Source organism: Triticum dicoccoides, chromosome 1A (genome assembly GCF_002162155.2).
Source record: "Triticum dicoccoides isolate Atlit2015 ecotype Zavitan chromosome 1A, WEW_v2.0, whole genome shotgun sequence".
NCBI classification, from domain to species: Eukaryota; Viridiplantae; Streptophyta; class Magnoliopsida; order Poales; family Poaceae; genus Triticum; species Triticum dicoccoides.
Window position 1 is genome coordinate 551,481,138 of NC_041380.1, and position 17,731 is coordinate 551,498,868.

Genomic DNA, 17,731 nt, shown 5'->3' on the forward strand with positions numbered 1-17,731 from the left:
TTCTTCATATGGACCAAATTCTTCATATGGATCAAAGTCCTCATATGGACCAAACTCCTCACGTGGATCAAATTCCTCAAAAGTGTCAAAGTCTTCATATGAACATCATCGTGCTAACCCGTCTGTTTCGCAGGGAAGATCTAAGGATTATGGATATGCGCATTATTCTTCAAATAATTATGTTCATAAGTCCTCGAAGAATTTCTCTACTTACTCTTTTGCTTACCCTAATCCCTCTTATGTGAAACGAAGTGGATTGGCACCTATGCCACCTTTCTCTTATGGAGCTTGCAGAATGATGAACTCTTTGTCATCCCTTCAGATGTGGGTGGTGAAAAAAAAGAACTAATCTCTTATACAGGGTCAGATCTCCAGACGAATTTAATTGTGTGGAGAATTTGCTGGAGACCTGAATATGCTTGAAAGGACGCAAACTAATCATGAAGAAATGGATTTTCATTTCTCATGTCCTCATACTGCTTTATCTGTTCTATTGCTTGATGAAATTGATCTGATGAAATTGATACCATATTCTTCACTAATGAAGTATATGAGTTCATAAGTTGCACTAATTCATCTGCAGGATGATCAACCCAAAGCCATTGAGTGGGTCCTCGATAGTGGATGTACAAATCACATGACTGGTGACAGGAGCTTATTGATGGACTCTGCTTTATCTTCATCACATCTGAAGCATATCACCTACGCTGACAAAGGAAAAAGCAAGGTATTGGGTCTAGGTAAGGTTGCAATCTCAAAGGATCGACACATGGACAAAGTCATGCTTGTCGAGTCCTTAGGGTTCAACCTCATGTCTGTCTCAATGCTTTGTGATCTTGGTATGGTTGTTGTCTTTGGCAAGTATCGTTGTGTTGTGATCATGGAAGCTGACAATTCCAAAGTCTTCGAAGGATTTAGGAGAGGAGATTTGTATATTGTTGATTTATCTACAGGACCACAACCTGCTACATGTCTACTTGCAAAAGCTTCAGAAGGCTGGCTATGGCATCGACGACTTGGCCATGCTGGCATGAGGAATCTGCACACGCTCGCGAAGAAAAAGCATGTCATTGGCATTGAGAATGTCAAATTCCGCAAGGATCACTTATGTGGAGCCTGTGAAGCTGGAAAGATGACCAAGGCCAAGCATCCAGCGAAGACTATCATGACTACTACTCGACCATTTGAATTGCTTCAGATGGATCTCTTTGGCCCTAGTCACTATGCCACATTTACTAATGTTGTATCTTTATATGGCTTTGTCATTGTTGATAATTATTCTCGATATACATGGGTGCATATCATCACTTACAAAACTGAAGTGCAGGAAGTCTTCAAACGATTTTCCTCGAGGGCCTCAACCAACTTTGGTGTGAAGATCAAGCACATTAGAAGTGAAATGGAACTGAGTTCAGGAACACTGGTCTTGATGACTATCTTGATGAACTTGGTATTACTCATGAGTTATCTTCTCCTTACCTCAGCAAAATGGCGTCGTGGAGCGCAAGAACATGACTCTTGTTGAGATGGCTCGCACTATACTTGATGAGTACAAGACGCTAACTCGCTTCTGGCCTGAGGCAATTGATACTGCTTGCCACATCATCAATAGGGTATATCTTCACAAATTATTCAGGAAGACTGCATATGAACTCCTCACTAGCAAGAAACCCAATGTGAGTTATTTCAAAGTCTTCGATGCTAAATGCTGGATTAGAGATCCTCATCACAGTTCTAAATTTGCACGGAAAGCACATGAAGGTTTTATGCTCGGTTATGGTAAGGACTTGCACACCTACAGAGTCTTCAACACCTATCATCACAAGGTTGTTGAAACTGTAGATGTGCGGTTCGATGAAACTAATGGCTCGCAAAGAGAGGACCTACCTCCTATGACAGATGAAATACCCCCTGAGGAATCTACTAAGTTCAAGGCTACTGAGGATGTCATTCCTACCGAAGAATCTGGTGAAGAAGTCATTCCAGAACGTGAAGAACGTCATGCTGATGCACCTGAGGAAAATGGTGCTAAAGAAAATGTTGATCAAATTCCTCAACGACAACCCGCTCATCCTCGCGTTGCAAACGAAGTGCAGATTGAGAAAATCATCAGCGACATCAACATTCCAGGTCCTCTCACACGCTCAATAGCTTCACATTTATCTAACTTTTGTGGGCACTTTGCTTTTGTCTCTATCACAGAGCCCACTAAGGTAGATGAAGCATTTCTGGAGCCTGAGTGGATTCAAGCTATGCAAGAGGAATTACATCAATTCGAGCTCAACAACGTCTGGGAACCGGTCAAACGTCCAGATCCTCGCAAGCATAATATCATTGGCACAAAGTGGATCTGCCGCAACAAGCAAGATGAAAATGGCCTTGTGGTGAGGAATAAGGCACGGCTTGTAGCTCAAGGCTACACATAGGTTGAAGGAATTAACTTCGATGAAACTTTTGCACCTGTTGCTAGACTTGAAGCTATTCGCATATTACTTGCTTATGCTAACCATCATGATATCATCTTATATCAAATGGATGTGAAAAGTGCATTCCTCAATGGTAAGCTTGAGGAAGAAGTATATGTTGCTCAACCCCCAGGTTTTGAAGATCCAAAGCATCCTGACAAAGTCTTTAGACTCAATAAGGCCCTCTATGGCCCCAAGCAGGCCCCTCGGGCATGTGATGAATTTGCCTATATGATGAGTGAAGAATACCAAATGTTTATGACGGGAGAATTGAAATTCTTCTTAGGTCTTCAAATTCGTCAACAGCGCAATGGCATATTCATATCTCAGGAGAAATGCCTCAAGGATGTATTGAGGAAATTCGGCATGCAAGATTGCAAAGGAGTCAAAATCCCTATGCCCACAAATGGCCATCTATGCACTGATGAAAATGGTATTGACTTCGATCAAAAGGTATACCGCTCCATGATTGGTTCTTTATTGTACTTATGTGCATCTAGGCCAGATATTATCCTTAGTGTTTGCATGTGTGCCTGATTTCAAGCTACACCGAAGGAATCACACCATAAGGCTGTGAAGCATATTCTTTGATATCTAGCTCACATGCCAACACTTGGATTATGGTACCCCAAGGGCTCGGCTTTTGATCTCATTGGATATTCAGACTCTGACTATGCTGGTGATCGTGTGGACCTTAAGTCAACATATGGCACATGCCATTTCCTCGGATGATCCTTGGTATGTTGGTCCTCAAAGAAACAGAACTGCGTACCACTGTCTACTGCTGAAGCTGAGTACATTGCTGCTGGTTCTTGTTGTGCTCAACTGCTATGGATGAAGCAAACACTCAAGGGCTACGGCGTCAACATGGAGAATGTGCCACTCTAGTGTGACAATGAGAGTGCCATCAAGATTTCTCATAACCCAGTTCAGCACTCGAAGACAAAGCACATTCAGATTCATCATCATTTTCTTCGTGATCATGTGTTGAAGGGCGACATCTCTATTGAGCATGTGAAGACTGAAGAACAGCTAGCCGATATCTTCACTAAGCCCTTGGATGAGAAGAGATTTAGCAAGTTGAGGTGTGAGCTAAATATTTTAGAATCTACGAATGTCCTTTCAAAAGGACACACATCCTAACACCTATGCAAAATTGATGACTTAGATGTGCAACACACAAAGTAACGTTTTTCTTCAATCAATGAAGACTAACCCTCTAAGTATGAAGAAATTAACAAAGAATTTGATTCTCAGAACCCTACGACAATTGTGCGCGGTGTCTGAAATCATCATTCTTATACGGTGGGTCACGCCACCACCAAAAGTTGAAAATCTTCAATTTGAGTTTTTCCTCAGTTGTTCAATTTCTTCAACTTTGCAATGTCTTCACCATTTCCATCGTTTTTCTTCATTGGCATTCACTTATGATTTTATGTCCTCTACAGCATTCACTTATTGCTAGTTCTTCAAGTTGCTTGTTTTGCTAAGTGAATGTGATCGGACCCTTTCCCCTCTATGCTAAACTCAACCTAGTCTATTCACAAATTCTTCATGTGCGTTCTATTTGAAACTCGTTCAAAATCTTCACTGTGTCCTTGTCAGCTGAAGAATCTGCGAACGAAACTTTAAAACTTAACTTATCTAAATTTTTGGCTTTTTCCGCTCAAACCGTTCGCATTCTGTGGAATGTTTATCTATTCGCACATGATCTCACATGATCATCACCTCTTAGTACGTGGGTGACACATGTCAAGTGAATGAGAAGGGTCAGGGGCACGTTCGTCCAATTTCCTCGGGTGAACAGTTTTTCACTTCGACTATAAATACCCCTCCCCTTCCTCACTTCGTTTTTACTCCGCTCGACCTCTCTCCCGCTCGACCTTCCCAAAACCTAGTGCCGCCGCTACTTCATCGCCGCCGGTGAGGAAGAGCTTCACTGCCTCGACCTTGTCGCCATCGTACTCACGCCGGCTGCGGATTTCTTCACTCTGCCGCCGCCGTAGTTGTCTTCCTCTACCAAGTTAGGGCGTGGAAGATCTGAACCGACGAGCTTGACATCTACACTTCTCAGTTCGTTGTGTTCTCCGTCCAGGGTAATTAAAAGTTACTTTTACTGCCCTCTTTGATTCAAATGTTTTCTACAAGATCTTCCAAAAGTTTTTATTCTTCAAATCTTCACACACTAGACACCTCCCATAACATTTGTTCTTGATCTGTTTCCCTAAGCAACATTTTTCTTCAAGATTCCTCAATTGTGTGGATTTTTCAATCTGTACAACTCTAGAACCTAAGTCAAAGAACGCTTACTGAAATTCTTCAAGACTCAACTGGTCAAATTCCTCAAACTTTTTCTTATTGCAAAACCTTTTGAGAACGCATATGACCTCTCCAAATTCCTCGCAACTATACTCTATTCACAGGTACACATGTCTGCTGTTGAATCACTAGGTTCTCATCAACTTAACTTATTTGTAGCATTCCTTGAAGAAAAGTTGCACACCTCTTCAGAGAATTCCATTGCTCAAATTCCTCAGGTGAAGAAAATGGCTGACGGTGAGAAGCCACAGAAGGGAGGAAAGAGGCCCGAGGTCAATACTGCTTTCGAGATTCCTGATGACATATACAAGGATTATTGCACTCCTGATGAGGCCAAATTTGGCAAGGAGGACAAAAATCAGCACAAGGTGCGCATACAAAGGATAGAGAGGAGATGGGCACGGGAATGGAGGGAGTACAAATATGTTACTCCCAAGTATATGAAGAAATTTGCTCTTAATCCTCCATGCCCAAGACCTCCATTGGCACCTGGCCAAGAAGCTGATCCCACCAGCCTCAAGCGTGGTGAGGACTATCCTGATGAATGGGCCAAGCGCTAGGCCAAGCTAGCCAAAATAGCTAAGGAAGCAATGAGGAAATTTAATGAAGACTCTGCTGCTGTTGCTGCCACTGCTGAGGCCTCTACAAGCAAGCCAAAGAAGGCCATGGCAAAGAAGCCTGCTCATAAGCCAAGTGCTTGACCCCCAATGCCCTCACGGCCAAGTTCCTCAGCAATGTCCTCACGGCCAGAATCTTCAAAGCCCTCACGGCCAATTCCTTAAGCTGCTCCAGCTCCTCCGTCAAAATCCTCAGTACCTGTGCATCTCGCCACATGCCAAAGGACAACATGTGTCTCTATTACCTCAGGAGCTTCTACTAGTTCTTCAGCTCCACCCAATTCATCAACTGGCCCCTCTCTGCTGAAGAAAAAGGTCACTGTTGGACGAGGCTCTCGACCACGTCCTCACAAGAAGCAGGTCGCCTTTCAAGTACCGTCCGAAGATGACGAAGCTGATGATGAGGAACTTGCCGAAATCATCAGAGACAGGCAGCTCAGGGCCGCTAGAGCCAAAGGCAGCAATGTGCCATTGATACTGGATCCGAAGTTGATCCTAGACTTCATCGACCCATGGCACAAGGATCCCAACACACCTTTGCCGGAGATGAACCTCACTCCTGGTAAAAGTCATGTTTTGACTGCCTTCATTGATGAGGAAAAATGGAAATTTGAACATGGAAGGAGGGTGAAGAAAGCGCAGTACAAGAAAGAGTGCTTTCTGAAGCAAAACATTCTGAAGCTTTCACCTGAAGAACTTGTTGCTCTTCAATCTGAGATCAAGCAACTAAGTGATGAATTTGATCGCTACTATGCTGACTGGCTTGGTGCTAAAGTCAGATTTGTCAAGATAAAAGAAGTTCACTTCCAATGTTGCAGCCCCAACGCAACAAGAAAATCATCAGGCTGAGGCATCTGCTTAGCCTACTAAAGAGCATGCCAGCACCACTGATGAAAATCAGGCTATTGAAGATACTCAGAGTACCAGGGCTGATGACTGCATTCCAGCCGCTGAAGAAATTGCCAGGGCAACCACTAGTGTTGCGCCTAAAGAAACTGAAGACATCGGGGCAACTGCACCAGTTGTGCCTGAAATTATTGAACCAAATTCCTTTGCTCCTCCTGCACCTACCCCAACTCCGATCCTTCTGTCTGCATCAGATGTGAAGAAGACCAAGGCTGCAGAGCGTGCAGCTGTGAAGAAAAGGAAGGCATCAACTGCATCAGATTCTTCAGCTCCGAAGAAGATGAAGCCGCTGACTAGCTCTTTTGACAATCCAATTGATGTTGTTCCTTTCTCATCCATGCCATCAAAGGACCTTGTTCCTTTTGATGAAGAATATGAGATCCCAAGTGGATCTGATGATGGCATTCCTTCTGCTGCTTCTTCAGAGCAGTTGGATGAATAAATTGAAGCGGGTGCAATCCCTTCAACCCCAATAGTCTCATCGCCCATGTCTCAGTTCACTGCTGAAGAGGCTGACGTTGAGGAAAAGAGTGAAGAAGAAGATGTGGACATTGGGTGCACAACTTCAGTGTTGAACAACGACTTTTGGGAAAGTCAGCACCCCAATTCTCCTCTGTTCACACCCCTTCAACAAATTCCCCAGTCCCCTGTGACCACTGAAGTTCAAATGGGATCTAAACAACCCCATGCCACACCGTCTGTCCATGAAGAGATTCCAGCCACTAGTGTTGAAGAAAATGTTAATGAAGAATTGAAGACCCAGGATGTCACTGAAGAAGAAGCTAAAATTCCTCAGCCAGTGGATTCTGAGATTGCGATTCCTGAGGTGGTGATGCAATTGACCGATACCCCTCAGCCCAAGACAACTGATCCCTTCTCGAAGAAGCAGAAATTCAAGGCTAATGACTTCTTTGGCGAACATGTGTTCTTCATAGACTATAACCCTTATGACTCTGCTCGTCTTAGAAGGAAGCGCTTCTGGACTGCCAGCCAAGCAAACTTTTATTCTTCACTGCTCTTCAACAAGGACAAATTCTTCGACCATGAGCATATTCCTCACGTGGACATGGAATCACTGCCTTGCTTCACCCCAGTCCTCAGTGTGCTTCATGATGCAGGACTGCTCAACTTTTGCATAGATATTTGCGATTGGAATGAAGAGCTCATTCTTCAATTTTGTGCAACTATGCATATCACAGGCGATGCTGACGATGTGAACTCTTGGGTTTTGGACTAGATGGCCGATAATACTCACTATAAAGCACTGGCCTCTGAATTACTTCATGCCATGCCTATTAGTCCTCCCCTTGAAGGCGCTCGTTGCATCTATCATGAACCTAAACTCACTGCCCATTACGTGCAAGTGCTAATGAAGCCTTTGAAGCCCGGTCAAGCTCCAAGGACGAAATTCCTCGTGAAGAAATTGATGTTTGTGCCTAGAACTGTCTATCACATTCTAACGAAGACATTGAGTCCAATCAAAGGCCATGATTCAAATGATGAAGAAGTTGTTGGCATCATGGAGAATCTTCTATTCAATATCATACATGGCATTCCTATCAACTACCATGATTTCTTCATGAGGAGTCTGGCAAATGTTGCCCTCTGTCCATTTGAGTTGAAGCCTTATGCTCCTTGGAATATGAGATTCCTCATAACAAGGTCTTCACTCAACTACAAGGCTGATTTTCAGAATCATGTCAGTTACCTGCCCCCAATAGAAGTCCTCAAGCGGACATTTTCCTCATCTGATGAAAAGGGCAAGGCTACTGCAATTATTGATGAAGGCATTCGTCCATTGGATGGTCATTTTCGCAAAGCTGCATCTTACTCCACCAATGATTATTCTGCTACTCATGATTCTGCCGCTAATGCATCTAAGCAAAATCCTCAAGCCACAGCTCCCAGGGTAATGACTCACCGTGAGCTTCTTCTTAGTCTTCACCAGAAGGTGGATCGAAACCACAAATGGGTTAAGCGTCAGTTTGGTTCTCTTCTTCACAACATGACTGCTACACACAATGCACTGGAGAAAACCCATTACTACCTCCATGAAGTCTTCGCCCGCACCTGGGCTGTCTTATCACATCTGTATGGTGAAGAAGATCTTAAGAAAATGGGTCTCAAGAAGGATTTTGACTGGTCTGCTCCTCCACAGAAGAAATTCAAGAAGGTCAAAGTTCCTCCCTTGGTAGCTGATACGTCTCCAACGTATCTATAATTTTTGATTGCTCCATGCTATATTATCTACTGTTTTGGACTATATTGGGCTTTATTTTCCACTTTTATATTATTTTTGGGACTAACCTATTAATCGGAGGCCCAGCCTAGAATTGCTATTTTTTTGCCTATTTTAGTATTTCGGAGAAACAGAATATCAAACGGAGTCCAAACGGAATAAAACCTTCGGGAACGTGATTTTCTCACCGAACGTGATCCAGGAGACTTGGAACCTACTCCAAGGAGTCAAAGAGGCAGTCACGAGGGTGGGGGCGCCCCCCTAGGGCGCGCCCCCTGCCTCTTGGGCCCCTCGGTGCTCCACCGACGTACTCCTTCCTCCTATATATACCTACGTACCCCCAAACGATCAGAACAGGAAACAAAAACCTAATTCCACCGCCGCAACTTTCTGTATCCACGAGATCCCATCTTGGGGCCTGTTCCGCAGCTCCGTCGGAGAGGGCCGTCATCACGGAGGGCTTCTACATCATCATAGCCCCTCCGATGAAGTGTGAGTAGTTTACCTCAGACCTTCGGGTCCATAGTTAGTAGCTAGATGGCTTCTTCTCTCTTTTTGGATCTCAATACAAAGTTCTCCCCCTCTCTCGTGGAGATCTATTCGATGTAATCTTCTTCTTTTTGCGGTGTATTTGTTGAGACCGATGAATTGTGGGTTTATGATCAAGTCTATCTATGAATAATATTTGAATCTTCTCTGAATTCTTTTATGTATGATTGGTTATCTTTGCAAGTCTCTTCGAATTATCCGTTTGGTTTGGCCAACTAGATTGGTAGTTCTTGCCATGGGAGAAGTGCTTAGCTTTGGGTTCGATCTTGCGGTGTCCTTTCCCAGTGACAGAAGGGGCAGCAAGGCACGTATTGTATCATTGCCATCGAGGATAACAAGATGGGGTTTATTTCATATTGCATGAATTTATATCTCTACATCATGTCATCTTGCTTAAAGCGTTACTCTGTTTTTAACTTAATACCCTATATGCATGTTGGATAGCGGTCAATGAGTGGAGTAATAGTAGTAGATGCAGAATCGTTTTGGTCTACTTGTCACGGACGTGATGCCTATATACATGATCATGCGTAGATATTCTCATAACTATACTCAATTCTGTCAATTGCTCAACAGTAATTTGTTCACCCACCTTAGAATACTTATGCTCTTGAGAGAAGCCACTAGTGAAACATATGGCCCCCGGGTCTATTCTCATCATATCAATCTCCATCACTTTAATCTTGCTTTGCTTTTTACTTTGCCTTTACTTTTTACTTTGCATTTCTATACCAAAAATACCAAAAATATTATATCTATCAAATCTCACTCTTGTAATTGACCGTGAAGGGATTGACAACCCCTAATCGCGTTGGTTGTGAGTAGCTATAATTTTGTGCAGGTACGAGGGACTTGAGCGTGACCTCCTACTGGATTGATACCTTGGTTCTCAAAAACTGAGGGAAATACTTACGCTACTCTGCTGCATCATCCCTTCCTCTTTGGGGAAATCCAACGCAAGCTCAAGAGGTAGCAAGAAGGATTTATGGCACTGTTGCCGCGGAGGCTACGCAAAAAGTCAACATACCAAGTACCCATCACAATCCCTATCTCTCGCATTACATTATTTGCCATTTGCCTCTCGTTTTCCTCTCCCCCACTTCACCCTTGCCATTTTATTCGCCCTCTCTCTCTCTATCCTCCCTCTCTATTTGCCTCTTTTTGCCCGCTTGCCTTTTGTTTGCTCGTGTGTTGGATTGCTTGTTTGTCCCAATGGCTCAAGATACTACCAAATTGTGTGACTTCACCAATACCAATAATAATGATTTCCTTAGCACTCCGATTGCTCCTCTTGCCAATACTAAATCTTGTGAAATCAATACTGCTTTGTTGAATCTTGTTATGAAAGATCAATTCGCCGGCCTTCCTAGTGAAGATGCCGCTACTCATCTGAATAGCTTCATTGATTTATGTGATATGCAAAAGAAAAAAGATGTCGATAATGATGTCGTTAAATTGAAGCTATTTCCTTTTTCGCTTAGAGATTGTGCTAAAGCTTGGTTATCGTCTTTTCCTAAAAATAGTATTGATTCTTGGAACAAGTGCAAAGATGCTTTTATCTCTAAGTATTTCCCTCCCGCTAAGATCATCTCTCTTAGAAACGATATTATGAACTTTAAGCAACTTGATCATGAACATGTTGCACAAGCTTGGGAGAGAATGAAATTAATGATACGTAACTGCCCTACTCATGGTTTGAATTTGTGGATGATTATACAAAAAAATTATGCCGGATTGAATTTTGCTTCTAGAAATCTTTTAGATTCGGCCGCGGGAGGCACTTTTATGGAAATCACTTTAGGAGATGCTACTAAACTCCTAGATAATATTATGGTTAATTATTCTCAATGCCATACTGAAAGATCTTCTAATAAAGAAGTGCATGCGATAGAAGAAATCAATGTTTTGAGTGGAAATGTGGATGAAGTTATGAAATTATTTGCTACTAAGAGTGTTTCTTCTGATCCTAATGATATACCTTTGTCTACTTTGATTGAGAATAACAATGAATCTATGGATGTGAATTTTGTTGGTAGGAATAATTTTGGTAACAATGCTTATAGAGGGAACTTTAATCCTAGGCCATATCCTAGTAATCCTTCTAATAATTATGGGAATTCCTACAACAACTCTTATGGAAATTATAATAAGATGCCCTCTGAATTTGAGAATAGTGTTAAAGAGTTTATGAATTCACAAAAGAATTTTAATGCTTTGCTTGAAGAGAAATTGCTTAAAGTTGATGATTTGGCTAGGAACATTGATAGAATTTCTCTTGAGATTGATTCTTTAAATCTTAGATCTATTCCTCCTAAGCATGATATCAATGAGTCTCTCAAAGCCATGAGAATTTCCATTGATGAGTGCAAGGAAAGAACCGCTAGGATGCGTGCTTCCAAAGATGCCTTTATTAAAGCGTGTTCTTCCAATTCATATGAAAATCAAGATGAAGATATAAAAGTTATTGATGTGTCACCTATTAAATCTTTGTTTTGCAATATGAATCTTTTTGAAACTGGAAATGATCTTCCTTTACCTAGATGGCGTTCTAAAAATCCTGAGTATTTAGATCTTTATGATGAAATTGATGAAAGTGGGATTGAAAGAAATAAAAATCTAGATGTTGCTAAACCCACTATATTGGATTTCAAGGAATTTAACTATGAAAGTTGTTCTTTAATTGATTGTATTTCCTTGTTGCAATCTGTGCTAAATTCTCCACATGCTTATAGTCAAAAGAAAGCCTTCACTGAACATATTGTTGATGCCTTGATGCAATCTTATGAAGAAAAACTTGAGTTGAAAGTTTCTATCCCTAGAAAACTCTATGATGAGTGGGAACCAACTATTAAAATTAAAATTAAAGATCATGAGTTTTATGCTTTGTGTGATTTGGTTGCTAGTGTCTCCACTATTCCCAAGACTTCCCGTGATTTGCTAGATTTCCGTAATTTTGATGATTGCTCTCTAAACTTGCATCTTGCGGATTCTACTATTAAGAAACCTATGGGAAGGATTAATGATGTTCTTATTGTTGCAAATAGGAATTATATGCCCGTAGATTTCATTGTTCTTGATATAGATTGCAATCCTTCTTGCCCTAATATTCTTGGTAGACCTTTCCTTAGAACGGTTGGTGCGATTATTGATATGAAGGAAGGGAATATTAGATTTAAATTTCCATTAAAAAAGGGCATGGAACACTTTCCTAGAAAGAAAATAAAACTGCCATATGAAACTATCATGAGAGCCACTTATGGATTGCCTACCAAAGATGGCAATACCTAGATCTATCCTCGCTTTTATGCCTAGCTAGGGGCGTTAAACGATAGCGCCTGTTGGGAGGCAACCCAATTTTATTTTTATTCCTTGCTTTTTGATCCTGTTTAGTAATAAATAATTTATTTAGCCTCTGTTTTGTTTGTGTTTTTTGTGTTTAATTAGTGTTTGTGCCAAGTATAACCGTTGGGAAGACTTGGGGAAAGTCTTATTGAACTTGCTGTAAAAAACAGAAACTTTAGCGCTCCCGAGAACTGCTGTCATTTTTTCGGAGAGTGATATTTAGTTAATTCTTTTTGAAGATGATTAATAGATAAATTCCTCACGTCCAGCAATTTATTTTAGAATTTTTGGGGTTCCAGATATTGCGCTAGCTACAGATTACTACAGACTGTTCTGTTTTTGACAGATTCTGTTTTTCGTGTGTTGTTTGCTTATTTTGATGAATCTATGGCTAGTAAAATAGTTTATAATCCATAGAGAAGTTGGAATACAGTAGGTTTAACACCAATATAAATAAAGAATGAGTTCATTACAGTACCTTGAAGTGGTCTTTTGTTTTCTTTCGCTAACGGAGCTCACGAGTTTTCTACTTTAAGTTTTGTGTTGTGAAGTTTTCAAGTTTTGGGTGAATTCTTTTGATGGATTATGGAACAAGGAGTGGCAAGAGCCTAAGCTTGGGGATGCCCATGGCACCCCAAATATAATCCAAGGAGACCAAAAAGTCAAAGCTTGGGGATGCCCTGGAAGGCATCCCCTCTTTCGTCCACTTCCATCGGTAATTTACTTGGAGCTATATTTTTATTGACCAACATGATATGTGTTTTGCTTGGAGCATCTTGTATTATTTTTGTCTTTGTATTTTAGTATGCCACAATCATCCTTGCTGTACACACCTTTTGAGAGAGCCATACATGAATTAAAATTTGATAGAATACTCTATGTGCTTCACTTATATCTTTTGAGCTATGTAGTTTCTCTCTATGTGCTTCACTTATATCTTCTTGAGCTAAGTAATTTTGCTCTATGTGCTTCACTTAGATTTTTTTTTAGCACGGTGGTGGATTTGTTTTAAAGAAACTATTGATCTCTCATGCTTAACTTAAATTATTTTGAGAGTCTTAATAGCATGGTAATTTGCTTAATAATAACACGCTTGGTATTCAAGATTTGTGAAACTTTCTTTTGAGTGTGTTGAATACTAAGAAAATTTGGATGCTTGATAATTGTTTTGAGATATGGAGGTAGTAATATCAAAGTCATGCTAGTAGAGTAATTGTGAATTTGAGAAGTGCTTGAGTTAAAATTTGCAAGTCCCGTAGCATGCACGTATGGTAAACGTTCGTTATGCAACAAATTTGAAACATGAGGTGTTATTTGATTGTCCTCCTTATGAGTGGCGGTCGGGTACGAGCGGTGGTCTTTTCCTACCAATCTATCCCCCTAGGAGCATGCACGTAATACTTTGGTTTTTGATGGCTTGTAGATTTTTGCAATAAGTATATGAGTTCTTTATGACTAATGTTGAGTCCATGGATTATACGCACTCCCACCCTTCCATCATTGCTGGCCTCTATGGTACCGTGCATTACCCTTTCTCACATCGAGAGTTGGTGCAAACTTCGCCGGTGCATCCAAACCCCATGATATGATACGCTCTTTCACACATAAACCTCCTTATATCTTCCTCAAAACAGCCACCATACCTACCTATTATGGCATTTCCATAGCCATTCCGAGATATATTGCCATGCAACTTTCCACCATCTAGTTTATCATGACACATCCATCATTGTCATATTGCTTAGCATGATCATGTAGTTGACATAGTATTTGTGGCAAAGCCACCGTTCATAATTTTTTTTCATACTTGTCACTCTTGATTCATTGCATATCCCGGTACACCGCCGGAGGCATCCATATAGAGTCATACTTTGTTCTAGAATCGAGTTGTAATGATTGAGTTGTAAATAAATAAAAGTGTGATGATCATCATTTAATAGAGCATTGTCCCAAAAAAGGCCAAAGAAAAAAAGAAAGCCCCAAAAAAGGAGAAAATAAATAAAAAGGGGCAATGCTACTATTCCTTTTCCACACTTGTGCTTCAAAGTAGCACCATGTTCTTCATATAGAGAGTCTCTTGAGTTATCACTTTCATATACTAGTGGGAATTTTCATTATAGAACTTGGCTTGTATATACCAACAATGGGGCTCCTCAAGTGCCCTAGGTCTTCGTGAGCAAGCAAGTTGGATGCACACCCACTTAGTTTCTTTTGTTGAGCTTTCATACATTTATAGCTCTAGTGCATCCGTTGCATGGCAATCCCTACTCCTTGCATTAACATCAATTGATGGGCATCTCCATAGCCCATTGATTAGCCTCGTTGATGTGAGACTTTCTCCTTTTTTGTCTTCTCCACATAACCCCCACCATTATATTCTATTCCACCCAAAGTGTTATATCCATGGCTCATGCTCATGTATTGCGTGAAAGTTTATGAGTTTGAAATTATTAAGGTATGAAACAATTGCTTGGCTTGTCATCGGGGTTGTGCATGATGAGAGCATTCTTGTGTGTCGAAAATGGAGTATGACTAAACTATATGATTTTGTAGGGATGAACTTTCTTTGGCCATGCTACTTTAAGAAAACGTAATTGCTTTGTTGGTTTGCTTGAAGTATTATTATTCTTTATGTCAATATGAACTTTTGTCTTGAATCTTCCAAATCTGAATATTCATACCACAATTAAGAAGATTTGCATTGAAATTATGCCAAGTAGCACTCCGCATAAAAAAATCTCTTTTTATCATTTACCTACTCCAGGACGAGCAGGAATTAAGCTTGGGGATGCCTGATACGTCTCCAACGTATCTATAATTTTTGATTGCTCCATGTTATATAATCTACTATTTTTGACTATATTGGGCTTTATTTTCCACTTTTATATTATTTTTGGGACTAACCTATTAACCGAAGGCCCACCCCAGAATTGTTGTTTTTTTGCCTATTTCAGTATTTCGGAGAAACAGAATATCAAACGGAGTCCAAATGGAATAAAACCTTCGGGAACGTGATTTTCTCACCGAACGTGATCTAGGAGACTTTGACCCTACTCCAAGGAGTCAAAGAGGCGGTCATGAGGGTGGGGGCGCCCCCCTAGGGCGCGCCCCCTGCCTCGTGGGCCCCTCGGTGCTCCACCGACGTACTCCTTCCTCCTATATATACCTATGTACCCCAAAACGATCAGAACAGGAGCCAAAAACCTAATTCCACCGCCGCAACTTTCTGTATCCACGAGATCCCATCTTGGGGCCTGTTCCGGAGCTCCGCCGGAGAGGGACGTCATCATGGAGGGCTTCTACATCATCATAGCCCCTCTGATGAAGTGTGAGTAGTTTACCTCAGACCTTCGGGTCCATAGTTAGTAGCTATATGGCTTCTTCTCTCTTTTTGGATCTCAATACAAAGTTCTCCCCCTCTCTCCTGGAGACCTATTCGATGTAATATTCTTCTTTTTGTGGTGTGTTTGTTGAGACCGATGAATTGTGGGTTTATGATCAAGTCTATCTATGAATAATATTCGAATCTTCTCTGAATTCTTTTATGTATGATTGGTTATCTTTGCAAGTCTCTTCGAATTATTCGTTTGGTTTGGCTAACTTGATTGGTAGTTCTTGCCATGGGAGAAGTGCTTAGCTTTGGGTTCGATCTTGCGGTGTCCTTTCCCAGTGATAGAAGGGGCAGCAAGGCACGTATTGTATCGTTGCCATCGAGGATAACAAGATGGGGTTTATTTCATATTGCATGAATTTATCTCTCTACATCATGTCATCTTGATTAAAGCGTTACTCTGTTTTTAACTTAATACTCTAGATGCATGCTGGATAGCGGTCGATGAGTGGAGTAATAGTAGTAGATGCAGAATCGTTTCGGTCTACTTGTCACAGACGTGATGCCTATATACATGATCATGCCTAGATATTCTCATAACTATGCTCAATTCTGTCAATTGCTCAACAGTAATTTGTTCACCCACCATAGAATACTTATGCTCTTGAGAGAAGCCACTAGTGAAACCTATGGCCCCGGGTCTATTCTCATCATATCAATCTCCATCACTTTAATCTTGCTTTGCTTTTTACTTTGCCTTTACTTTTTACTTTGCATTTCTATACCAAAAATACGAAAAATATTATATCTATCAGATCTCACTCTCGTAAGTGACCGTGAAGGGATTGACAACCCCTAATCGCGTTGGTTGCGAGTAGCTATCGTCTTGTGCAGGTACGAGGGACTTGAGCGTGGCCTCCTACTGGATTGATACCTTGGTTCTCAAAAACTGAGGGAAATACTTACGCTACTCTGCTGCATCATCCCTTCCTCTTCGGGGAAATCCAACGCAAGCTCAAGAGGTAGCAGTAGCCAGCTCATATTCTTCATCACGCGCAACCGATGAGCATGAAGGCTTGGACGACACTGCGGCAGGCCCTACAACAACAAACTACCCCAACAACGCTAGCGCTCCTCCATCAACTTGATATTCTTCAGGGGCGTTAGTCCTCATTTTCGATCCTTTTGGTCATTCGATGACAAAGGGGGAGAAATTTGAGTTAGTCTTCAAGCGGGTCTATCTATATGGGCGTTTTTTTTTTTGCAAAGTTACAACTCTCGTTCTTCTGAGACTTTATTCGATCGAGTTGTAAACTTAAACTCTATGGTTGTCTGATATTGCTGAGTTTTTCTGTAGGCTTATTCCTCATTAATGTTAATGCACGCATGCTGAATTACATCAGTCACCATATTTCATCATGCATTTCAAATTCTTCATATTATATGTTAAATGTGTGTATGGATTACAAGATATAGGGGGAGATCTCCATGATTCTACTCTTCAAAGTGTGCATTGCTTCAACAGCTAATTCCTCACTATGCACATCTTCAGCGGGAGTTCTTCTATATCTTGCAATCAAATTCCTCAATATCAGTATTTACACTTCATATGTTTATCCCTGTTAAAAACTCAACCTATATTGTCATCAATCACCAAAAAGGGGGAGATTGCAAGTGCATCTAGTGCCCCTTAGTGATTTTGGTGTATTGAAGACTTATAGGTTAAGGGACTGATGCGTTTGTGAGTGTACATAGGTCTATAAGTCTATGAGGAGTTTGATATTTACAGAGAAAGTCGACCCAGAAAAATGAAGTTCTTCGACTGAAGACTTTGGATTTCTGAAGACTTTGAAAGTGAAGAAATTGGTGTGATCCTGAAGACTTGGTATTCATTCGAGGAACATGAAGCGTGAAGACTTTTGTTTTCATAGTTTCATTTTCTCTTTCTTGAGTCATAGGAAAC